The sequence below is a fragment of the Rana temporaria genome, chromosome 5 (genome assembly GCF_905171775.1).
Source record: "Rana temporaria chromosome 5, aRanTem1.1, whole genome shotgun sequence".
Taxonomy (NCBI): domain Eukaryota; kingdom Metazoa; phylum Chordata; class Amphibia; order Anura; family Ranidae; genus Rana; species Rana temporaria.
Genome location: NC_053493.1, coordinates 386,273,287 through 386,298,145, shown reverse-complemented (window position 1 = coordinate 386,298,145; position 24,859 = coordinate 386,273,287). Strand labels below are relative to the sequence as shown.

Below are 24,859 nucleotides of genomic sequence, written 5' to 3'. Positions count from 1 at the left end.
TTTTTACAATTTGGCAATGCGCTGCTTTAACTGGTAATTGCGCGGTCATGCAATGTTGTACCGAAACGAAACTTGCGTCCTTTTCTTCCCACAAATAGAGCTTTATTTTGATGGTATTTGATCGCCTCTGCGATTTTTATTTTTTGCGATATAAACGCAAAAAGACCGTAAATTTTGAAAAAAAATGATTTTTCTTATAACAAAAAGTAAAAAAAATCGAATAAACTAAATTTTAGTCAAACATTTAGGCCAAAATGTATTCAGCCACATGTCTTTAGTAAAAAAAAACGCAATAAGCGTATATTTATTGGTTTTCGCAAAAGTTATAGCGTCTACAAACTAGGGTACATTTTCTGGAATTTACACAGCTTTTATTTTATGACTGCCTATCTCATTTCTTGAGGTGCTAAAATGGCAGGGCAGTACAAAACCCCCCCAAATGACCCCATTTTGGAAAGTAGACACCCCAAGGAAACTGCTGAGAGGCATGTCGAGTCCATTGAATATTTAATTTTTTTGTCCCAAGTGATTGAATAATGACGAAAAAAATAAAAATAAAAAATGTTTACAAAAAGTTGTCACTAAATGATATATTTCTCACACATGCCATGGTTATATGTGGAATTGCACCCCAAAATACATTCTGCTGCTTCTCCTGAGTACGGGGATACCACATGTGTGGGACTTTTTGGGAGCCTAGCCGCATACGGGGCCCCAAAACCCAAGCACCGCCTTCAGCATTTCTAAGGGCACAAATTTTTGATTTCACTCCTCACTACCTATCAAGGTTTCGAAGGCCATAAAATGCCAAAATAGCAAAAAAAAAAACCAAATGACCCCATTTTGGAAAGTAGACACCCTAAGCTATTTGCTGAGAGGCATGTCGAGTCCATGGAATATTTTATATTTTGACACAAGTTGCGGGAATATGACAAACTGATTTTTTTTTGCACAAAGTTGTCACTAAATGATATATTGCTCACACATGCCATAGTTATATGTGGAATTGCACCCCAAAATACATTCTGCTGCTTCTCCCGAGTACGGGGATACCACATATGTGGGACTTTTTGTGAGCCTAGCCGCATACGGGGCCCCGAAAACAAAGCACCGCCTTCAAGATTTCTAAGGGCATACATTTTTGATTTCACTCCTCACTACCTATCACTACCTATCACAGTTTTGAAGGCCATAAAATGCCAAGATGTCACACAACCCCCCCAAATGACCCCATTTTGGAAAGAAGACACCCCAAGCTATTTGCTGAGAGGCATGTTGAGTCCATGGAATATTTAATTTTATGGCCCCAAGTGATTGAATAATGACCAAAAAAAAAAAAAAAATTTTACAAAACGTTGTCACTAAATGATATATTTCTCACATATGCCATGGGCATATGTGGAATTGCACCCCAAAATACATTTTGCTGCTTCTCCTGAGTATGGGGATACCACATGTGTGGGACTTTTTGGGAGCCTAGCCGCGTACGGGACCCCGAAAACCAATCACCGCCTTCAGGATTTCTAAGGGCATAAATTTTTGATTTCACTCCTCACTACCTATCACAGTTTCGAAGGCAATAAAATGCCAAAACAGCACAAAACCCCCCCAAATGACCCCATTTTGGAAAGTAGACACCCCAAGCTATTTGCTGAGAGGGATGTTGAGTCCATGGAATATTTAATTTTTTTGCCCCAAGTCACTGAATAATGACCAAAAAAAAAAAATTACAAAACGTTGTCACTAAATGATATATTTCTCACACATGCCACGGTTATATGTGGAATTGCACCCCAAAATACATTCTGCTGCTTCTCCTGAGTACGGGGATACCACATGTGTGGGACTTTTTGGGAGCCTAGCCGCGTACGGGACCCCGAAAACCAATCACCGCCTTCAGGATTTCTAAGGGCATAAATTTTTGATTTCACTCCTCACTACCTATCACAGTTTCGAAGGCAATAAAATGCCAAAACAGCACAAAACCCCCCCAAATGACCCCATTTTGGAAAGTAGACACCCCAAGCTATTTGCTGAGAGGGATGTTGAGTCCATGGAATATTTAATTTTTTTGCCCCAAGTCACTGAATAATGACCAAAAAAAAAATTACAAAACGTTGTCACTAAATGATATATTTCTCACACATGCCACGGTTATATGTGGAATTGCACCCCAAAATACATTCTGCTGCTTCTCCTGAGTACGGGGATACCACATGTGTGGGACTTTTTGGGAGCCTAGCCGCGTACGGGGCCCCGAAAACCAAGCACTGCCTTCAAGATTTGTGTGAGTGAAATCAAAAATGTATGTCCTTAGAAATCTTGAAGGCGGTGCTTCCATGGACTCAACATGCCTCTCAGCAAATAGCTTGGGGTGTCTACTTTCCAAAATGGGGTCATTTGGGGGGTTTTTGTGCTATTTTGGCATTTTATGGCCTTCGAAACTGTGATAGGTAGTGAGGAGTGAAATCAAAAATTTGCGCCCTTAGAAATGCTGAAGGCGGTGCTTGGTTTTCGGGGTCCCGTACGCGGCTAGGCTCCCAAAAAGTCCCAAACATGTGGTATCCCCGTACTCAGGAGAAGCAGCAGAATGTATTTTAGGGTGCAACTCCACATATAACCATGGCATGTGTGAGCAATATATCATTTAGTGACAATTTTTTTTTTTTTTCTCATTATTCAATCACTTTGGACAAAAAAAAAAAAAATCAATGGACTCAACATGCCTCTCAGCAGTTTCCTTGGGGTGTCTTCTTTCCAAAATGGGGTCATTTGGTTTTTTTTTGTGCTATTTTGGCATTTTATGGCCTTCGAAACTGTGATAGGTAGTGAGGAGTGAAATCAAAAATTTACACCCTTAGAAAGCCTGAAGGCGGTGATTGGTTTTTGGGGTCCCGTACGCGGCTAGGCTCCCAAAAAGTCTCACACATGTGGTATCCCCGTACTCAGGAGAAGCAGCAGAATGCATTTTGGGGTGTAATTCCACATATGCCCATGGCATGTTTGAGCAATATATCATTTAGTGACAACTTTGCGCAAAAAAATATATATATATATATATATATTTATATTTCCCGCAACTTGGGTCAAAATCTAAAATATTCCATGGACTTAAGATGCCTCTCAGCAAATAGCTTGGGGTGTCTACTTTCCAAAATGGGGTCATTTGGGGGGGTTTTCAATTGTCCTGGCATTTTATGCACAACAATTAGAAGCTTATGTCACACATCACCCACTCTTCTAACCACTTGAAGAAAAAGCCCTTTCTGACACTGTTTGTTTACATAAAAACATATTATTTTTTTGCAAGAAAGTAAAGTTGAACCCCCAAACATTATATATTTTTTTAAAGCAAAGGCCCTACAGATTAAAATGGTGGGTGTTGCAAATTTTTTTTCCACACAGTATTTGCGCAGCGTTTTTTCAAACGCATTTTTTGGGGAAAAAATACACTTTTTTTTATTTTAAAGCACTAAAACACACTATATTGCCCAAATTATTGATGAAATAAAAATTATGATCTTAGGCCGAGTACATGGATACCAAACACGACATACTTTAAAATTGCGCACAAACGCGCAGTGGCGACAAACTACATACATTTTTAAAAGCCTTTAAAAGCCTTTACAGGTTACCACATTAGATTTACAGAGTAGGTCTACTGCTAAAATGACTGCCCTCGATCTGCCCTTCGCGGTGATACCTCACATGCATGGTGCAATTGCTGTTTACATATGACTCCAGACCGACGCTTGCGTTCACCTTTGCGCAAGAGCAGGGGGGGACAGGGATGCTTTTTTTTATTTTTTTATTTTTTTGTATATTTATTTCGCTTTTTTTATTTTATTTGTTAACTGTTCCTTCCATTTATTTATTTTTTTACCATTTTTATTGTTATCTCAGGGAATGTAAATATCCCTCGTGATAGCAATAGTTAGTGACAGGTACTCTTTTTTTTTTTAAATGGGGTCTATTAGACCCTAGATCTTTCCTCTGCCCTCAAAGCATCTGACCACACCAAGATCGGTGTGATAAAATGCTTTCCCATATTCTCAATGGCGCCGTTTATATCTGTGGGGGGGGACATTCCCTCCCACTGAATGTAAAAGCAGTCTAGAGGCTAATTAGCCGCTAGGACTGCTTTTACATGAAAGCCGACCGCTGGCTGAAAAGAATGATACCAAGATGATGCCTAAACCCGCAGGCATCATTCTGGTATAACCATTCAAAGTCCAGCAACATACCAGTACGTTGATGGTTCTTGTTGGACAAGTATTGTAATCTTTTTTTTTTTCATGCAGCCTGTTGGCTGAACAAAAAAAAGATTGATCGGTGGGTATGCCCACCATTAGAATACCTCCCTTCATCCACCCACTTCTAATGATGGGCATACATGCACCATTTATATATGCCGAAGCATGGGGGCATCCTCCCGCAAAAAAGTTATGCCGCGTACGGTCGGACTTTTCTATGCCGCGTACACACGGTCGGACTTTTCTATGCCGTGTACACATGGTCAGACTTTTCCACAGGAAAGCCTCCGTAGGAATGTCAACCGTATGTACGCGGCATTAGGAGCAAAATCGCTCCTCCGCCCCTAATGCCCCCATGCTCCGGCATATATGCTCTTTTTTGAACTGTAGTGGTGAAATCACCTCCTACAGCATTGGAGTCGCGGCTTTATATATCGTGGGAGCAAACGCTGTTGCTGTCACGCTAAATAAATCTGCACTGCAACTGAATGGCGTACCTGCTAAGCAAATGATGGTTAACATTAAAACAAAGTAACATTCCAGTATAACAGTAAGATCATACCATACCTGCAAAGCAAATACCTGTAAAAAATAAAACATTTTTTAACGCAACCTGTGCCTAAAATATATATATGCCGAAGCATGGGGGCATCCTCCCGCAAAAAAGTTATGCCGCGTACGGTCGGACTTTTCTATGCCGCGTACACACGGTCGGACTTTTCTATGCTGTGTACACATGGTCAGACTTTTCCACGGGAAAGCCTCCGTAGGAATGTCAACCGTATGTACGCGGCATTAGGAGCAAAATCGCTCCTCCGCCCCTGCTGCCCCCATGCTTCGGCATATATGCTCTTTTTTTTAACTGTGGTGGTGAAATCACCTCCTACAGCACTGGAGTCGCGGCTTTATATATCGTGGGAGCAAACGCTGTTGCTGTCAAGATAAATAAGTCCGCGCAACAGCTGAATGGCGTACCTGAAAACAGTAAAATAAATTACATACCTGAAAAGCAAGCATGAAAAAACATAACAACAATAAAACTTTGCAGAATAGAATACAGTAAAAAAGAGCAGAACAATAGAGAGAGAATATAGAGGGAGAGAACAATAAAACGACAACTATTTTTGTTTTTTTTATTTTATATTTTTTTGTGTGTTTTTATTTTTTACTTTTTTTTTTTTTTTTAACACTTTTTTTTGTAACTGTGAACTGTAACTTCAACTTTTCGGTTCCAGGTTTGGGTCTCTCAAAATGCGATGGCATCTTGGGAGACCCTGTGTAAGTGAGCCTAGCCTGTGAAATGTTTCACCCTACACTAATAATTAACGTGTGTGTGGAAGCGTTCAAAACATTCACCAATACAAAGACCAGGATTGGCAGGACATTTGGGACAAAAATAACGGGTGTCATGCCTAAATCCGCGCTTGGTACAGACACGACATTTTCTTTGGGGGGCTCGTTGGGTAGGGGTACTCTCGAGGACATAAGAAAAATGCCTCTCATGCAGTCGGCTTACTGCATTTGGTAGGGGCTGGTGAGGTACAGTACCGCCTGGATACAGGAGTTCTGTGATGATATCCCTCTGGAATTGAAGGAAGGATTCATTCCGTCCTGAAGCTCTGTATACGACATGAGCATTCAGTAGAGCCAATTGAAATAAATGTAGAGACACTTTTTTGTACCAGCGTCTCGTCTTACGGGCAATATGATACGGCGCCATTAACTGGTCGTTGAGGTCCACCCCTCCCATATTAAGGTTATATTCGTGGACACAGAGGGGTTTCTCCACAACACCAGTCGCCGTATGAATTTGGACTGTCGTGTCTGCGTGAAGGGTGGTAAGAACGAAAACATTCCTATTGTCCCGCCACTTCACAGCGAGCAAATTTTTACATCTGCAGCAGGCTCTCGCCCCCGGCCTAATACGGGCATCTACAAGCCGCTGGGGGAAGCCCCGGCGATTAGGTCGCACGGTGCCACATGCTCCAATCTGTTGATCAAATAAGTGGCTAAAAAGTGGCACGCTGCTGTAAAAATTGTCCACATACAAATGGTACCCCTTTCCGAATAAGGGTGACACCAAGTCCCAAACAATCTTGCCAGCGCTCCCCATGTAATCTGGGCATCCTTCCGGCTCTACCTCACTATCTTTTCCCTCGTAAACCCTAAAGCTCCATGTGTAGCCTGTGGCCCTGTCACAGAGCTTATAGAGCTTGACCCCGTATCTGGCACGCTTGCTGGGAAGGTACTGTTTGAAAGACAAGCGGCCAGCAAATTTAATCAGGGACTCATCAACGCATACAACCTGCTGGGGATTAAACAAGGCTGCAAAACGTTCGTTGAAATGGTTTACGAGGGGCCGAATTTTGTAGAGCCGGTCAAATTCAGGGTCTCCACGTGGACGACAAAGTGCATTGTCACTGAAATGCAGGAACCGCAGGATCGCCTCGTATCGTTTCCTGGCCATGTGAGCAGAGAAAACGGGCATATGGTCGATGGGATGTGTGGACCAATACATCCGCAATGTCGGAAATTTGTGTATGCCCATGTTGAGGGTAAGGCCCAGAAAGGTCTTAAATTCGGAAACCTCGAGAGGTTTCCATTGTTTGGCAAGGCGAGACTGGGGGTTAGCGGCGATGTAGGTACCAGCATATAAATTAGTCTGGTCCACAATAGATCTATAGAGATCTTCCGTGAAATACAGCGAATAAAAATCAAGTGACGTAAAGTTTGCTGTATCCACCTGAATACCGGGTTGGCCAGTGAATGGGGGAAGTACAGGTGCTGTAGAAGTGGTGGGGACCCAATCAGGATAGGCAAATTCTACAGGAAGGGCACTATGGGCACGACGGGCCTGTCTCTGTCTTCTTCTTGGTGGCAGCGGGACACTACTTGTGCTTGCCACATCGCCAGCTTGAACTGCACTTATGGGACTCGCCACGTCACCAAGTGTTACTGCAGTGCTGGATAAACGACCAGGGTGTACTAGGCCGCTGGTGCTTGCCAATCCACCAGAAGGAGTAGCGGCGCTAGTACTGGATCTCTGCTCCATACAAGGGTCCTGCGGTTCTTGCTGCTCAACAACATCAGAATGGGATCGGGTACGCCTGGCCTTAGCAGGGACCACTACTCCGTCGTCCGAACTATCTGACATGGAGCCGCTGTCGTAAACGGGTTCGTATTCTGAGCCAGAATCTGTCAGATGCGTGACCTCCTCCTCTTCACTATCTGACATGCACATGAACTCCAAGGCCTGCTTATCATTGTACCTTCGGTTTGCCATTTTGGACTCTAAATTTAGTGGTACAATGGTAAGGATTCACAGGTAAAAAAAGCACCTGATCTGTAGAAAAGCAAACGTAGAAAACGCTTCAAAAAAAACTGTAAGCGATCGCAGGGATCAGGCCTGTCTCTGCGAACGCTGCAGTTATGTGTCTTGTGTTTTGTAAGTGACAGTGATCGATCGATACTGCACTTGGGTGGGTTGGGCTGGGCAGAGGGGGAAAACGCAGGTGCTAGCGGGTATCTGGGCTGATTCCGCTAACAATGCGTTTTTGGGTACCCTAAACTGCTGGGTACGCTAGTATAGATCTGATCAGATCAGGTATCGATCCGTTCAGATCCTATACCACTAAGGGGGGTGTATGCTTAGCGAGTGGGTGTAAGCGGTACTGGCTCTAACCTAACGCTGCCTGGGGTGACGCAGACCCTGACTGGCGCTAAAATTAAATTTATATCACCCGCCGGGTGATCAGGGGGTTAAACCTATTGGGTTATATACGGCGGGTGCTCTGATGCTATAAACAGCAAACTAACCAACCAGCGTCAACCGTAACACTTATACGGTGATCACTGGTGAAAGGGTTAACTAGGGGGCAATCAGGGGGTTAAAACCTTTATTCGGTAATATATGGGGGTACCTGACGCTTTCTAAAAACCTGGTGGCGAACCTAAAATAACTAAATAACTAACTGGCTAACCACGTCACCAGTGACACTTATACAGTGATCAGTGGTGAAAGGGTTAACTCTAGGGGCAATCAGGGGTTAAAACCTTTATTTATGGGGGTACCTAACGCTATATAAACCTGGCGGCGAACCTCAAAAAAAACTAACTGCCTAGCGGCAACAGTGACACTAATACAGCGATCAGAAACCGATCGCTTAGTGACACTGGCAATAGGGGTGAAAGGGTTAACTCTAGGGGCAATCAGGGGTTAAAACCTTTATTTATGGGGGTACCTAACGCTATATAAACCTGGCGGCGAACCTCAAAAAAAACTAACTGCCTAGCGGCAACAGTGACACTAATACAGCGATCAGAAACCGATCGCTTAGTGACACTGGCAATAGGGGTGAAAGGGTTAACTCTAGGGGCAATCAGGGGTTAAAACCTTTATTTATGGGGGTACCTAACGCTATATAAACCTGGCGGCGAACCTAAAAAAAAACTAACTGCCTAGCGGCAACAGTGACACTAATACAGCGATCAGAAACCGATCGCTTAGTGACACTGGCAATAGGGGTGAAAGGGTTAACTCTAGGGGCAATCAGGGGTTAAACCTTTATTGGGGGGGTAGGGGGCTACCCTGGACCTAAAGGGGCCTAAACCTAACTGCCCTGACACTTTTTTCTGTCACACTGACACTAAAAGCAGTGATCAGAAAATAAATGATCACTGCAATCAGTGACACTGTGACAGGGGGTGATCTGGGGGTGCTGGGGGGGTGATCGGGGGGGGTTATGTACCTATGTGTGCTGTGTCAGTGTGCTGTTGGTGCAACTCACAGTACTGACGTCTTCTCTCCTCTGGAACCGGACGAAAAGACCGCCAGAGGGGAGAAAACGTCACTTCCTCCCTGCCTGTGTTTACAGTTACACAGGCAGGGAGGGCTCAGCTGGAAGCTCATTCGCTGACGGAGATCGAGAGGGGACGGCTGGAAACCAATAGCCGCCCCCTCCTCCCGGACCTCCCGTACACCGTTCCCGGCCCTCGCATGTACCGGAGGGGGTCCCGATCGGACCCCCGAACCCAGGTAAGGCGGGGACGTACCTGTACGCCCATGTGCCTGTACGTGCCATATTGTGGACGTATATGTACATGCGGGGGTCTGGAACTGGTTAAATACATTTCTACACATTTAATGCACTATTTGAAGCTGTCACTGTTTCTTACATGGTGGGCATTGATACTGCTGAAATTTCTGAAAGTCCATTAGGACTGCATATCTGAATCTTGGGACGATTGGGACCTGTTCTATGCTGTTTCTGATCCCCTGTCATAAGGGATCGTGGGAATTCGGTAAGAAGCCAATCTATAAGTCTAGTGGACTCTTTTTTTTCTTTTGGACACGTTCACAACTAATCTGTAATGTGGCACAGATGCACGGGTGTTTGACCTGCTATCTAATGGACTCTCTACTGTCAACATTTTGCACTGTTTATTAACTCATTCAGAGCCAAAACTCATATTCAGTTGATGCATTTTGATCCAAGTGCTTTTTGTTTTTGTTTTTTGTTTATTTTTCTTGTAAATCACCATCACTAGGATTGTTGAGGGATTTTGAGGTGCTGCATGCTGCACCCTAGTGGCCATTATAGGACACTTCTGACATAGCAGCCAGCCTTTCGCTTATATTACTATTAGACATGTGCACTGCCAAAAAAATCGTTTTTTTCCTTGGATGGTGTCCCAAAGCTTAAACACCACATCCAAGTTGTGCTAAAGAAGCTGTGTCTATGGAGCCAAGAGCATCCCTTCAATGGGATGACATTGGAATGCAGAGAACACCGCTTCTCAGCCTTTTGGCTAAGATCAAGTGTGATGTTAGAGCATTTTTATTTCATGCTATGAATGTCTTATAAATGGAAAAGCTTTAATTAAATTCGTAAATTTCGGAAAAAAAATGTTTTCTTTTTTTTTCTTTTTTCGGAAATTCGGGAAATGTACGAAATTCCGAATTTTCGAATTTCGAATTTTTCAATTTTCGACGTTTTGACATTTCGAATTTTTCGAAATTTCGAATTTCGAATCTTTCAATTTTCGAAATACGAAAATTCGGAAATACGATAATTTTCGGAAATACGAAATTTAAAAATTTCGAAAAATGTAAAAATTCGAAATTTCGAAAATTTAAAAATTCGAAAATCGAAATTTCGAAATTTTAAAAATTCGAAAATTGAAATTTCGAAAATTGAAAAATTCGAAAAATTCGAATTTTAGATTTTTTCACTTTTCCCAATTTCAAATTTTTCAGAAATTTCGAAATTTTTCGAATTTTTAATTTTTCGAATTTTTCAATTGTTCCGAAATTCGAAAATCAAAATTTCGAAAATCAAAATTTCGAAAATTGAAAAATTCGAAAATTTTCGAAAATTGAAAAATTCGAAAATTTTCGAAAATTGAAAAATTCGAAAATTTTCGAAAATTGAAAAATTCGAAAATTTTCGAAAATTGAAAAATTCGAAAATTTTCGAAAATTGAAAAATTCGAAAATTTTCGTAAATTGAAAAATTCGAAAATTTTCGAATTTTTCGAATTTTTTAATTTTCGAATTTTTCGAATTTTTCAATTTTCGAAATTTCGAATTTTTCGAATTTTTCAATTTTCGAAATTTTGATTTTCGAATTTTTCGATTTTCGAATTTTTCGATTTTCGAATTTTTCGATTTTCGAATTTTTCGATTTTCGAAATTTCGATTTTCGAATTTTTCGATTTTCGAAATTTCGATTTTCGAATTTTTCGATTTTCGAATTTTTCGATTTTCGAATTTTTCGATTTTCGAATTTTTTCGATTTTCGAAATTTTCGAATTTTTCGAGTTTCGAATTTTTCGATTTTCGAATTTCGAAAAATCTAAATTTGAAAAATTAAAAATTTGAAAAATTCAAAATCGACAATAAAAAATGTTCCTATTTCGAAAATTCGAATTTAAAAAATTCTAAAATTGAAAAATTTAAAAATTCGAAAATGGAAAAATTCGAAAATTGAAAAATTCGAAATTCCGAAAATTGTATATGACTATTAAAATGCTCATAAAACGCTCCAAAAATGCCCCTCTCCATTGAAATGAATTGAAAACGCTGTAAAAACGCTGTAAAAATGTGGTAAAAACGCAGTAAAATAGCAGTGTCTTACTGCTATTTTAACGCTCCGCTATAGGTGTTTCCAGTGTGAAAGGGCTGTTACCGCTCCAGACAAAAGAAAGCCCAGCAATTGAGATATCAATGACCCTCCGCTCACACACTAAACACACAGCTGCATATGTATAGGGGGAGGAGTCTGTCTTAGCCAATCACGTCGCTTGCTTTTTGTAAATTTGCATATTTCAGGAAAGCACTTCCAATCCTTGAATTTTTATATTTTCTCAGTAATAAATGATAAAAAAATGATAAAAAAAGATGATGATGCTATGGGGAAAGTAAAACTAGTAATAGTTTAGTAGATATCGCTTGTAATTGCACCGAAAAAAAAAAAGTGTAAAAATGTTCTCTCCCTAAGTTGAGGGGAACAAATTTTCCCACCCTTTATATAGAACTGACACCATCACAGCATAGTAGGATGTGAGAGCAGGGTTGGGTGATATCTGTCCATTAGTGATAGCTAGTGTATCGTCTGGCTGATCTCTATGGATGGTGTCCCAGAGCTTAAACACCACATCCAAGTTGTGCTAAAGAAGCTGTGTCTATGAAGCCAAGAGCATCCCTTCAATGGGATGACATTGGAATGCAGAGAACGCCGCTTCTCAGCCTTTTGGCTAAGATCAAGTGTGATGTTAGAGCATTTTTATTTCATGCTATGAATGTCTTATAAATGGAAAAGCTTTAACTAGACAAAAAATTAGCTTTTTTCCTTTATGTTATTTTCGTTTTTCTTTATTTTTTCGTAAATTCGTAAATCCGTTTTTGTTTCATTTGTTTTTTATATTTTTTCGGAAATTCGGAAATTTCGAAAACATTTTTTTTTCGTTTTTTTGCTTTTTTCGGAAATTCGGAAAATTTACGAAATTTCGAATTTTTCAATTTTCGAAATTTAGCATTTCGAATCTTTCAATTTTCTAATTTCGAATTTTTCAATTTTCGAAATTTAGCATTTTTGAAATTTCGTATTTCAAATTTTTCAATTTTCGAAATTTCGAAATACGAAAATATTCGGAAATACGAAAATTCGGAAATACGAAATTTAAAAATGTGAAATTTCGAAAATTGAAAAATTCGAAAATCGAAATTTCGAAGATTGAAAAATTTGAAAAATTCGAAAATCTAAATTTCGAAAATTGAAAAATTCGAAAATCGAAAAATTCGAATTTTAGATTTTTTCACTTTTCCAATTTTCGAATTTTTCGAATTTTTCAATTGTTCCGAATTTCGAAAATTGAAAAATTCGAAATTTGAAACATTTTTCAATTTTCGAAATTTCAAATTTTCGAAATTCGGAAATACGAAAATTCGAAATTTTAAAAATTCGAAAATTTAAAAATTTCGAAAATTTCAAAATTTCAAAAATTCTAAAATCCGAAAATTATTCCTATTTCCGAATTTCCGAAATTCCGAAAAATTGTAAATACGAAAATTCGGAAATAAAAAAAAACGGAAATCCGAAAATTCGGAAATACGAATTTGCGGAAATACGAAAATTCGAATTTTCGTAAATACGAACATTTGTAAATAAAAAAATTCCTAAATACGAAAATTTTTAATTAACGAATTTCTGAATTTTCGTAAAAAAAACGAATTAGAAACAAAACGAATTGCACATGTCTAATTACTATAAATCACCCACTTGCATACGTTTGTGATTAGCAAGAAGGGTGGTTGAGGTAGCGCAATTTATATTTTCCTTATGTTTATTTCTTGTATTTATTGTTTACATGGTAATCGCAGCATCTGGAGGGATTAGACTGTGACTATGTTGCAAGTTCTCTTTTCCCTCCTTACTCTTTCTGGTATTTTTTAGCGCAGTTTCTTTCCATTTTTTCCATTGATGATTAAAGTGGTTGTAAACCCTTACAGACCACTTAGACCTACAAGTAAGCCTAGATTAAGGCTTACCTGTAGGTGCAAGAAATATCTCAAAAAACCTACACTGTTTAGGAGATACTTCCAAAAGACATGCACCCTAACGGAGATCCTGACGTTAGTGGCGGCACCCGCGCGCATGCGTGGAAGTGACGTCACCGAGGCTCCGGCCAGTCACAGCGCCGGAACTGTGATACAAGGAAGACACTCGGGGAAAGATGGCGTTGCTGGAGGAGCTTTGATCTGAGGTAAGTAATACAAGTAATACATAATTGGCTAGTATGCTATGCATACTAGCTCATTTTGCCTTTTTCGTGCAGGTTTTTTTTTTCAATTTATTTTTTAAGAGGGTTTACTTTCTCTTTAAAACAGGCGCATCTAGGTATACAGGCATCCAGTGTAAAGCTGTCCACATAGACCGTCACCCCGCAACACCATCAACGCCATCCCTTCCACGCTGCGCTCCATAAGTGGTTAAAGCTTCACTTTCAGATGGCTCTTCTGCAGGGTAGTTTTACTGGTCATGATTGAAGACTGAGAACTCGTACACACGTCCGAGAATCTCGTTAGGAAAAACCCATCGTTTTCCCTGACGAGACTTTTGCCGCCGGAGTGTACTGACTTTCATTTCAAAAGAACCCGCGGTTCTCTTAAAAGGAAAGAACGCGGTGATGTCATTGCGTATGACGAGCATGCACTCGTCACATTCGATGCCGTCGCCGCCATCTTGCTTCACCCTACCTATGCCGTGGAAGCTACCGAGCATGCGTCAGTCATTTCGAGCATGCGTGGGTTTCCACGGCGACAGGTAAGTATACACACTCTCGGGTTTCTTGTTGGGAAACAGGCCGACAAGAATCTCGACGAGAAAAAAGAGAGCAGGTTCTTTTTTCTCGTCGAGATTCTGGCCAGATTTCCAGACGAGAAACCTGAATGCCTCGTACACACAAACGGGAATCTCGGCAAGAAGCAGTTTTCTTGCTGGTTTTTGCTGAGAAACCCGGTCGTGTGTACGAGGCCTGACAGTGAGGAGGATGGTCTTTGACTAAACTGAGGAAAAAAATACGTTTTTTTAAACAAAATTGTAGTATTTATTAAATCAAAAAGTTAAATATTTCATTTTTTTCAAAATTGGCGCTTTTCTTTTGTTTATAGCACAAAAAATGAAAACCGCAGGGGTGAGCAAATACCACCAAACTAAAGCTCTATTTGTGGGGGGAAAAAACGAAAGATTTTATTTGGATACAGTGTTGTATGACCGCGCAATTGTCATTCAAAGTGCGACAGTGCTGAAAACTAAAAATTGGTCTGAGCAGGAAGGGGGTGAAATGCCCAGTATGGAAGTGGTTAAAGAACTTGAGATTTAGTTACTGATGCACATATAGAGCTACATTCACGTAGTTTGGCGTACCTTTTGGCCGGTGTAGCGCATCTCATATGCGCTACGCCGGCGTAAATCAGGGAGCCCAGAACGGTATTCTGCAAGATCTGGCGCCGTACGTTGTGCCGCCGTAGTGTAAATAGGCAGGCGTAAGCCCGCCTAATTTAAATGTCTAAGGTAGTGGGCGTGTTGTATACAAATAAGCCGTGACCCCATGTAAATGTTTTCACGAACGGCGCATGCGCGCGCATGCTCAGAGTCACGTCGCATATACTCCCTAAGATACGTCGGCTCAATGCTTTCGACGTGAACGTAACCTACGCACAGCCCCATTCACGTACCACTAACGTAAATGACGTAAAATTAGACGGCTGTTCCGACGTCCATACTTTAACATTGGCTGCGCCTCATATAGCAGGGGTAATGTTACGCCGGACGTAAGCCTTACGTAAACGGCGTAGCGGGCGCAAGTACGTTCGTGATTTGGCGTATGTAGGTCATTTACATATTCTACGCGGAAATCTACGGAAGCGCCCCTAGCGGCCAGCGTAAATATGCACCCTAGATACGACGGCGTACTAACGCTTGCGTCGGTCGGAGAAAGCTATAATTCAGGCGTATCTAGCTCCCAGAATGGCACATCTTTCTACTTACGAGGCGTATCTATAGATACGCCGACGTAAAACAATGCTGAATCTACCTCATAATATCTACAGTCACTTCCTCTGCATCACCATGCAGACTATTTCTCCTCCACTGCACCTCTCCTGCAGACTGTTGCTCCCAGGACTTCTATCCTCCTACACAAACTTTACTGTAGATCTTCCCTGTCACATCCTCTTCTATGAGCGAATGAGGCCACTCTGAACAGTCTTAAATGCTGGCTGCTATAGATGCTGTTACTAGGCCAGAGGTCTGCAGTACCTCTCCCCCTGGTGGCCTAGTAATTTAGTAGCACATGTAACTTGATGGACTACTGCTCCCAGCCAGTCCAGTTTGCAAATCCTGCACCCTTCAGGTCACATCGACTTGACACTTTCCCTACAGTCTCTCCTCTGGCATACCTCATCCAGAAATCCACTGTGGTCCACTCACGACCTTTTTCATGCCCCGAGTCCATGATGAAGAACTTAAACTGGACACATGTTCCGACAGCTTCTCCAGCCCCTCTGTTCTGGAATACTCCATCCATGACCGTGTACGGATGCAGCTCCCTCCCAACTCTCCCGGGCTCCTCCGCTAGGCCTCGCACCCCTCCCCCCAGATGGGGGTGGGGCCCCTGCTGCAGCCTAGTGCTCCATTCTCCAAGTCTCCTGGCCGACAACTCCTCCTCAGTGGGCTGGAACCTGAGCTTATATGGGAGGCCTGCCCCCTGCCAATTCCAAATGAGGATTGGTCAGGGCTCCTCACATGAGTTCCATGTCACTCCAGTCCTGTGCCCTACCCCCCTTCCAGATCATTCTCCCTGGAAGCAGGGGGGTGCCCCAGAACTAGAGTTCTGCTACACTAACCACTCCCTGCCCCCAAATCAAAACAAACAGGCCTAGCCCGAAGCATAGGCCTGCCTAAATTTACCTGCACTGACAGTTTTTCTTACAAAAATCCTACTCTAGCACCTACCTACGGTAGAGAATGCTACATGCACTTTCAAAAATAAGCCATTTGCACTTAGGAAATCTCAAAAAGAAAGACGCCTCTTCAATCACTGAGCTGTCTTCTGATATTTACATGTAATCTCTCCACCAGCAAGTATACAAAGGAAGCGGCCGTACATAGAGTGAAAGCCTTTTATTAACGCAAAACCATTATACTTACATTTACATTATACAACAAAGTATCCAAAATATCCCCAATGGACAACGGCAATGATTAGCGAGTGCTGTAAAAGGAGACAGTGCCTAATGCACAGATGAATGAACTAACGCATTTAGTTGGTCTGACAACTTCTTTTAGGAGGTCACATGTAGTGACCATTAATGTATAGAGATGGTACATGCCTAGAATGCTGTAGCATAAGGTGACCAGATTTTTTAAATGAAATCCGGGGACATATTTTTTTTTACTAGTAATGGCGGCAATCAGCGTTTCTCTGCCTGTCGCCGCCCGCCCCACAGCCTGTCAAGTCTCACTCTAAGGGGCCCCGGCTTCTACTGGGTGGGGTGCAGAGGAAGACCACTCTGCCAGGCAAGGAAAGGAGATAAGCAGGCAGGTGGCTGGCCGGGACTTGAGCCAAGGCAGAAGAACAGACGTGGAGCGGAATGGGCATGCACCCGAAACTGAAGAAATATTCCCTCCGCTCCGACCAGCACATGGTCAGCAGAAAGGGGCACAGATAATGTAAAAAAATACACCCCCCAAGCTAGTAGGAGCGGCGGAGTGGAGGTGTGTAATTCAGATTTTTTGTTTTTTATTTTGCACTGAATGTCTTTGAACTTGCCCCAGCCCCTGTTCAAATCCAATCTGGGGACAAAACCGGGGACAGACTTGGTCCGGGGACAGTGTGCTCAATCCGGGGACTGTCCCCTGAAACTGGGGATGTCTGGTCACCCTACTGTAGCAGAAATAGTAACTAGTAGTAGAAAGGGGTAGCTAGGAGAGAGGGAAATGCCTGTTATACTGGGTTGTTTTTTTTTTTGCTTTAAAGTGGAGTTCCACCCATAAATATAACATTACATCAGTAGTTTTAAAAAAATGTCATTAGTCCTTTACGATTTTTTTTTTTTTTTTTAAATGCCTTCAAAGTGTTGTTGCTAGGCAGAATAGTTAATCTTCCCACTTCCTGCACCTAGGTGCTTAATGCTTCCTAACCTACACCGCACAGAATCCTGGGAATGTAGTGGGTGTAACTTTTCAGGAGTCTGTGCACTCCCCAGTCTCAAAGAATCATGTGATTTGGACAGCACAGGTGCTGAAACCTGATCTGACACTGCTTGTGCAGCACTGAGCATGTGCGAGATCTGCAAGGCTGAAATCCAGGAAGTCATACAGTCTGTCTTCATGATGCCCACACTTAAGATGGCCCCAGTCAATTTCTATTTTATAAAGTGTCTAAATGCTGTAACAACCTAACAAAACGGACCTTAGTTTACAGACTAACTTTACTAGAATACATTAAACTTGTGTATTACAGGGGTATTTATATTTAAAAAGTGAAATTGTGGCCGGAACTCCGCTTTAACTTCAATTAAATCTCCATTTATTCTGGATAAAAAAAAAAAAAAAACATGAAGGGCAACAATTGACCAATCAGCCAAATATATGCTGACTTTGGACACTAAAGGCACATTCCACCATGATCAACAACAAAATCAATAACATCAGGAGTCCCTCTAATTTGGGTCACAATGTGCCCCCCAAATCTCATATATCAGAAGCAGCAGCAGATGTCATACATGACCCCAAGCTGTGGTACTACAACCTAATTTGTATGGCAAATCAGCTTGAAGCCAGGGAATCACTTTCTGGTCTTCCTTGCAGCCTTCCTTCCACGGCTCCTTGCAGGTGGTGGACATGTGGCAGCAGGAGGAGGAGGAGGAGACTGGGCCGGGTCACTCAATTTTGAGGTCTCAGTCAGCAGGCCCCTTCTTCCCCTCTGTATCACATATGGTATCAGATCCTGGGCCAGGCCCCTTTGTTGCTGCTACTTTTTTTGCAGCTGGTCAGCAAGGTAGGTGCTGTAGTCCTCAACAGGGTTAAGGGGGCCCTCATGATTTCAGCTGCCTCCCTAATGTCCTGCAGACATTCTTCCTCCAGCTGGGACATGCGCCTCAGTCTTTTTTTGTTTTTTAAAAAAAATATGGTCTGGCATAGCAATGGCCCCCCTACCAGTGAAGTACTCAACGTATATATCACGGGCATCTCGAGCAGTTTGGGGGGGGGGGGGGCAATCCAGTACGGCCAGTGTCCAGGCCAGTCAGGTTCACAGATGATTGTCTGGCTTCAGGCCCAATGTTTGAAAGGTAGGTCACTGAATGCCCGAGCAAAAAATTCTGAAAAATGCAGCATGCAAAATGACAGTGTTCAGTTTCTAGTCCGCCATGTGGATGGCTGTCTGGAACAGGCGGAATCGTCTGGCCATTATCATGAAGGCATTCTCGACAACCCTCCGGGCTCTGGCCAGCCGGTAATTCAAAACCCTCCTCTCCGGGGTGAGAGTCCTCTGGGGAAACAGCCTCATAAGGTGTGGTCCAAGCCTGATAGCTTCGTCCGCAACAAAAAACACAAAAGGGAGTCCCTCCACATTGTCTTCATCCCATGGCAGGGCCAGGCCACCAGTCTGGAGACGGTGGGCAAACTCCATCTGCGCAAAGACTCCACCGTCGGACATCCGGCCGTTCTTCCCCGCGTCCACATAAAAAAACTCGTACTGTGCCGACACCATCAACACAAAACTATGAAAACCTTTGTAGGTGAAATTGTATGACCCCGAACAGGGTGGCGGCACTATGCGGATGTGTTTCCCATCTCTTGCCCCTGCGCAGTTAGAGAAGTCCTACCGCTGGGCCAATTGGGAAACCACAGTCTGCCATTCCTGTGGCGTGGAAGGAAACTGTGGATTCAAACAAAAATACAAATTAGTACTTTGGCACATAAACATTGCAATCACAAAGCAAAAGACATCCGTGTCCAACATCAGTATAACATTTATTAGTGGAGTGCTAATTACATGCCAGAACTAAAATAGGCCCAATTATCAGACTCCTCACCCCTCTGATGGGCCATTAAACATTTTAAGGGGGGGGGGGGATTTCATGCTGAGTTTGGGCCCAGAAAAATTAACACTCTAGCACTCTGCCAAAATGGAATGAGAAAACATACATTGGGACACATTTTAAGGGGGGGGGGGGGGGTTGAAAAGTTGTAAACAGACTAGGCTAGGTGTGTGTGGGCCTAGGATAGAATGCTGGACAGGTTAGTGAAGGGAAATATGCATGTAGGCCAAAAAAGGAGCATTGAAAGCTTACAACATGCATGGGGGCAAAGGGGACATTCACAGCATATTACAATCATGGTATCTAGGGAATGATGTAAGAAATACAAGACCTTAGCATACATTTAAGACATATATAGATTGTGATGTGAAAGGAGACAACTTACCTTCATATAGACCTTCTGTATCACTTGTATGATGGAAGAACACTTAAAACATAAAGCACCCAAGTACAGCAAGGCCTGTAAAGAAGGCACTGAAAAACAGAAATTGAGCGGACAGGAACGCTCTGCAAAACAGATACAACCTGACTGCAAGCACTGAAAAACAGATACGAACCCACACGAACAACCTGAACCCGAGAAAACGATCTGCAAAGCACGGAGACTGAAAAGCACAAATCGGCTCGAACCAAACTTTTACCAACACGCGGTAACATGGAATCAGCAAGAGCAGCCTCAAGGGTGGCGCCATTGGATATGACCTTCCCCTTTATAGTGCCGTTGTACATGGTTTATATGACCGCGTTCTGACACGATCGTTTTTTTAACCGATGGTGTGTAGGCGTGACGGACCATCAGTCAGCTTCATCGGTTAATCTATGACAACGGTCCTTCAGACCGTTCTCATCGGATGGACTGATCGTGTGTACGAGGCTTTATACTGCATGAAACATTTCACCCATCTTCCTAATCGGTGGTATTCAAACTGTTACCCCATGGTCCAGATGTGGCCCTTTACTTGTATTTATATGGCACTTGGTGCACTAATCCCCCCATTGACCCCCAATGATGGGGCACTGTTTTTTCCACGGATACCAGCATGATTCCTCTGACTGGCACCAATGGTGAGGCACTGTTCCTTTTACTGAAAACAATGGTGGGGCACATTTCTTACCACTGACACCCAATGATGGGGCATTATTCCTTCCACTGACAATGATGGGGCACTATTCCTCCCACTGACACTGATCATGGGGCACTATTCCTCACTTACACCAATGACGGGGCGCTATTTATTCCACTTACAACCAATGATTGGGGAACAATTCCTCCCACTGACACAAATGATTGGGTACAATTCCTCCCGCTGACACCAATGATGGGGCACTATTCATTTCACATGCACCCAATGATGGGGTACAATTCCTCTCAATGACACCAATGATGGGGCACTATTTCTTCCACTGACACCAATGATGGGGCACTATTTCGCTCACTATTCCATCTACTGACAACCAATGATGAGCCACTGTTCCTTCCACTAACACTACCAATGGGGCAAAATTACAATTTTTTTACTCTCATTGACCACCAAGCCTGAGGCATTGTTTATCCCACTGACGCCAGAGCATTTTCTTCTCGACCACTGGTCACAGTTCGGTCCCCCTAATGCAGGGGTGCCCAACCTTTTGAAGAGTGAGGGCCACTTAAGCGTCTTGGTAACTGGTCATGGGCTACAATGAGTGGGCTCTTGAAATGTCACAGCTACTTTATAGACCATTCGATCCGCCCAGATGGAAGGGGACAAGTCCCCTTCTGTTTTTTTTTTTAGCAGATTGAATTGAAGGTAGGCGAACGTAAACGGACAAAAGTCTGTTTAAATCTGCCACTCTGTAGAGGTAAATGGTGGGTCCGATTGGTCCGGGCCAATCGTGTGAAAAGGGCCTAAGACTGCTTTCACACTGATAAGCTGCGGTTTGTCCACATTGCATCTGTAGCTTTCCTGCAGGTTAGCTGCACTTTGCCATAGACTCCGCCTGTGGCAAGAGTCGGCGCTGTACAGGGAGCATCGCCAAATGGGGATTTGCTCCACAGTCGTTTGCTTCCTCTACTACCGGCTTCATTCACAACACTGATGTTGTGGGATGGCGGTTCGGCAATCGGCAAACTGAGGTTAGCCAACCGGCCATCTCAGTGCAGGAGATCACGGGCCACATCATAGGGCTCCACTGGTTGGGCACCCCCGCCCTTAAGTTTGAAGGACAGTAAACTGGACCTTTTGTTTGGAAAGTTTGGAGACTCCTGTTCTAAATGATAGTATTTGTTGTTTTGAAAAGTTGGCATAAAGGAAAAGTAGTGGTGGATAAGAGCACTTATGGGTTTAACCAATTATGTTTTGCCTAACTGTTATCTGTGGTTTCCCTAACTGGGGTGTGGTGGTGTCATATAATTTGCCTACATACATTGTGCTAAACAGTGGCGGCTGGTGCTCAAAATTCTTGGGGGGGTGCAAACAAAACAAAAAAATTGCAGCCTCTATGTGCCCATCAAATGCAGCCACTGTGCCCATCAAATGCAGCCACTGTGCCCATCAAATGCAGCCACTGTGCCCATCAAATGCAGCCACTATACCCATCAAATGCAGCCACTGTGCCATCAATTGTCACCACTGTGCCATGCCATCAAATGCAGTCACTGTGCCATCAATTCGCACCACTGTGCCATGCCATCAAACGCAGCCACTGTGCCATCAATTCACACCACTGTGCCATTCCATCAAACGCAGGCACTGTGCCATCAATTCGCACCACTGTGCCATGCCATCAAATGTAGCCACTGTGCCATCAATTCGCACCACTGTGCCATTCCATCAAACGCAGGCACTGTGCCATCAATTCGCACCACTGTGCCATGCCATCAAATGCAGTCACTGTGCCATGCCATCAAACGCAGCCACTGTGCCATGCCATCAATTGTCACCACTGTGCCATGCCATCAAACGCAGCCACTGTGCCATCAATTGGCATCACTGTGCCAAATGTCGCCACTGTGCCCATTGTCGCCACCGTGCCCATTAATGTCATTGTGCCCATTCATGCCGCTGTGCCAATTGTCCCCACTGTGCCCATTGATGTCACTGTGCCCTTTAATTGTCGCCACTGTGCCCATTCATGCCACTGTGCCAATTGTCCCCACTGTGCCCATTGTCGCCACTGTGCCTATTTTCACCACTGCCCATTGATGTCACTGTGCCCTTCGTCCCCGCTGTGCCCTGTAAAATGCCCCTTCCCCCCCCCTGCCTGGCACTTACCTTTACTGGAGTCAGCCATCCACGTCCCTTGATGTCTTCTCCCGCCCTTGATGACGCTTCAGCCAATCAGGTTACCGTTGGCCAGAACCGGTGAACCTGATTGGCTGAGACGCCTGTCAGTCTTATCCAAGGAACGCACCCCTGTACGTTCCCTGGATAAGCTTCCGGATGCTGAGGGCTAGCTCTGATAGGCACTTCCGTACAGCCAGCCAGCTGCCGTTATTCAGGTGGCTGGCGCTCATGTCCGGCCATCTGCATAGATCATCGGCAGCGGCGACAATAACATCGATTCATGCAATGGTGCTAAACAGGATCCCTTATTCTTATATCAGAAACTTGGTAGATATGGTATATCTGATGCTTGGCCTTTAACTATTATGCGCAATCCAGCCAATCCTTCCCGCTAAAGACCCATACACACGATCGGATATTCCGACAACAATTGTGTGATGGATAGCATGCTCTCAAATTGTCCGACAACAAATGTGTTCCGATCATGTGTACACAAGTCTATCGGACTAAAATCCAAAGTAAAAACACGCATGCTCCGAAACCAGTGCTAACCATCAGACAACATTAGCAGAAGGTGCCCAAAGGGTGGCGCTAAAGAGCTGAAAAACCATGTTGTTTCGTGTTTGTTGGCTGAAAAAGTTCTGCCATCTTTATGCAGAACAAGTTCACGGCCAACGCCCTTCGGACAAAATTACACGTCTTTTTCCGATGTAAATCCGATCGTGTGTACGAGGCTGTAATGAAAAGAGGAAATGAACCATTGAACCATGCATTTGCGACTTTCAGGTGATCAGTACAGTAATACAAAACATATACCATACTCTGTAAACAGACCATAGTTCTCTTTTAAATGTGTTTACTACTGATATGTTACATAGTATTTCCAGGTCCTCTTCCTATGGATAGAGCTTGTGATTACATTGTGTGTGATGGTGGCTTAGCAATGCCATTCATTCCATGGCTCTCAATGCAGTGATGAGTTTAATCCTCTTTATACACCAGCCTTAGCAAGCTTTTAATATTATCCTAGCTATAAAATTCACCTAAAGAACAATTCAGTAAGTGGATGAAATAATTCCCTCTGAGCTGCGAATTGTGCAAATACATATTTCTCACTGCCCTGCTGACTAATCTCTCCTGCTTGGGCTAAAAAATATAGATCCGGAGGCTCCTTTTTTTATATAAACCTGAGTAATAGAGGCTGTATTTATGGAGTGTTTATGTTACATGGAATACATATATAATACATGCATTTACTTTTACTCTGTTAAAGGAGTGCGTAGGAAAACCTTGATCCTGTCAGTAAATTGCGTGTGTGTGTGTGTATGTATACATATAGAGATATACAGTAAAACCTTGGTTTGAGAGCGTTTTGCAAGACAAGCAAAATGTTTTAATACATTTTGCCTTGATATACAAGCGATGTCTTGATATAAGAGTAGCGTCATGTCACAACTGAGTATAAAAAAGAAGAGAGGCGCCTCTTAAGTGTAGCAATATGGTTACATTTAATGAAGGTACAACATTTAGCAACTTATTTCTACACTTAAGCTGCGTACACACGGTCGGTCCATCCGATGAGAACGGGCTGAAGGACCGTTCTCATTGGTTAACCGATGAAGCGGACTGATGGTCTGATGTGCCTACACACCATCGGTTAAAAAAACGATCGAGTCTAACGCGGTGACGTAAAACACAACGACGTGCTGAGAAAAATGAAGTTCAATGCTTCTAAGCATGCGTCGACTTGATTCTGAGCATGCGCGGGTTTTTAACCGATGCTTTTGCATACTAACCGTCGGTTTTGACCTATCGGTTAGGCGTCCATCGGTTCAATTTTAAAGCAAGTTCAAAACATTTTGAACAAAGGATAACTGACCGATGGGGCCCACACACCATCGTTTTGGACCGATGAAACGGTCCTTCAGTCCGTTTCCATCGGTTTTGACCGACCGTGTGTACGCGGCCTCAGAGGTGCCTCTCTTCTCTTTTATACCCTGTACATCAAAGCATTTTTTTACAAGTGCTTTGGATTACAAGCATGTTTCGGGAACGAATTATGCTTGCAATCCAAGGTTTTACTGTATATATATCTATATATAGTGCAGGGGTTGACAAATTTGCTTGGAATCTAGGAGCCAGCTAAAAAAGTTAGGAGCCATAAAACGCACCCCGTCCCGACGAGCTTGCGCGCAGAAGCGAACACATACGTGAGCAGCGCCCGCATATGTAAA

At 43.1% G+C, this 24,859-nt stretch overlaps 1 protein-coding gene and 1 non-coding gene across 4 annotated transcripts in view; both read left to right on the top strand.

Moving 5' to 3' along the window:
* SAMD12 (sterile alpha motif domain containing 12) overlaps window positions 1–24,859 on the top strand; it is a 936,923-nt gene that overhangs the window by 190,920 nt on the left and 721,144 nt on the right. The window lies entirely within an intron of this gene.
* LOC120942257 lies at window positions 10,042–10,226 on the top strand. Its single transcript, XR_005749959.1, has one exon. It is a non-coding gene; the product is annotated as a U2 spliceosomal RNA (small nuclear RNA).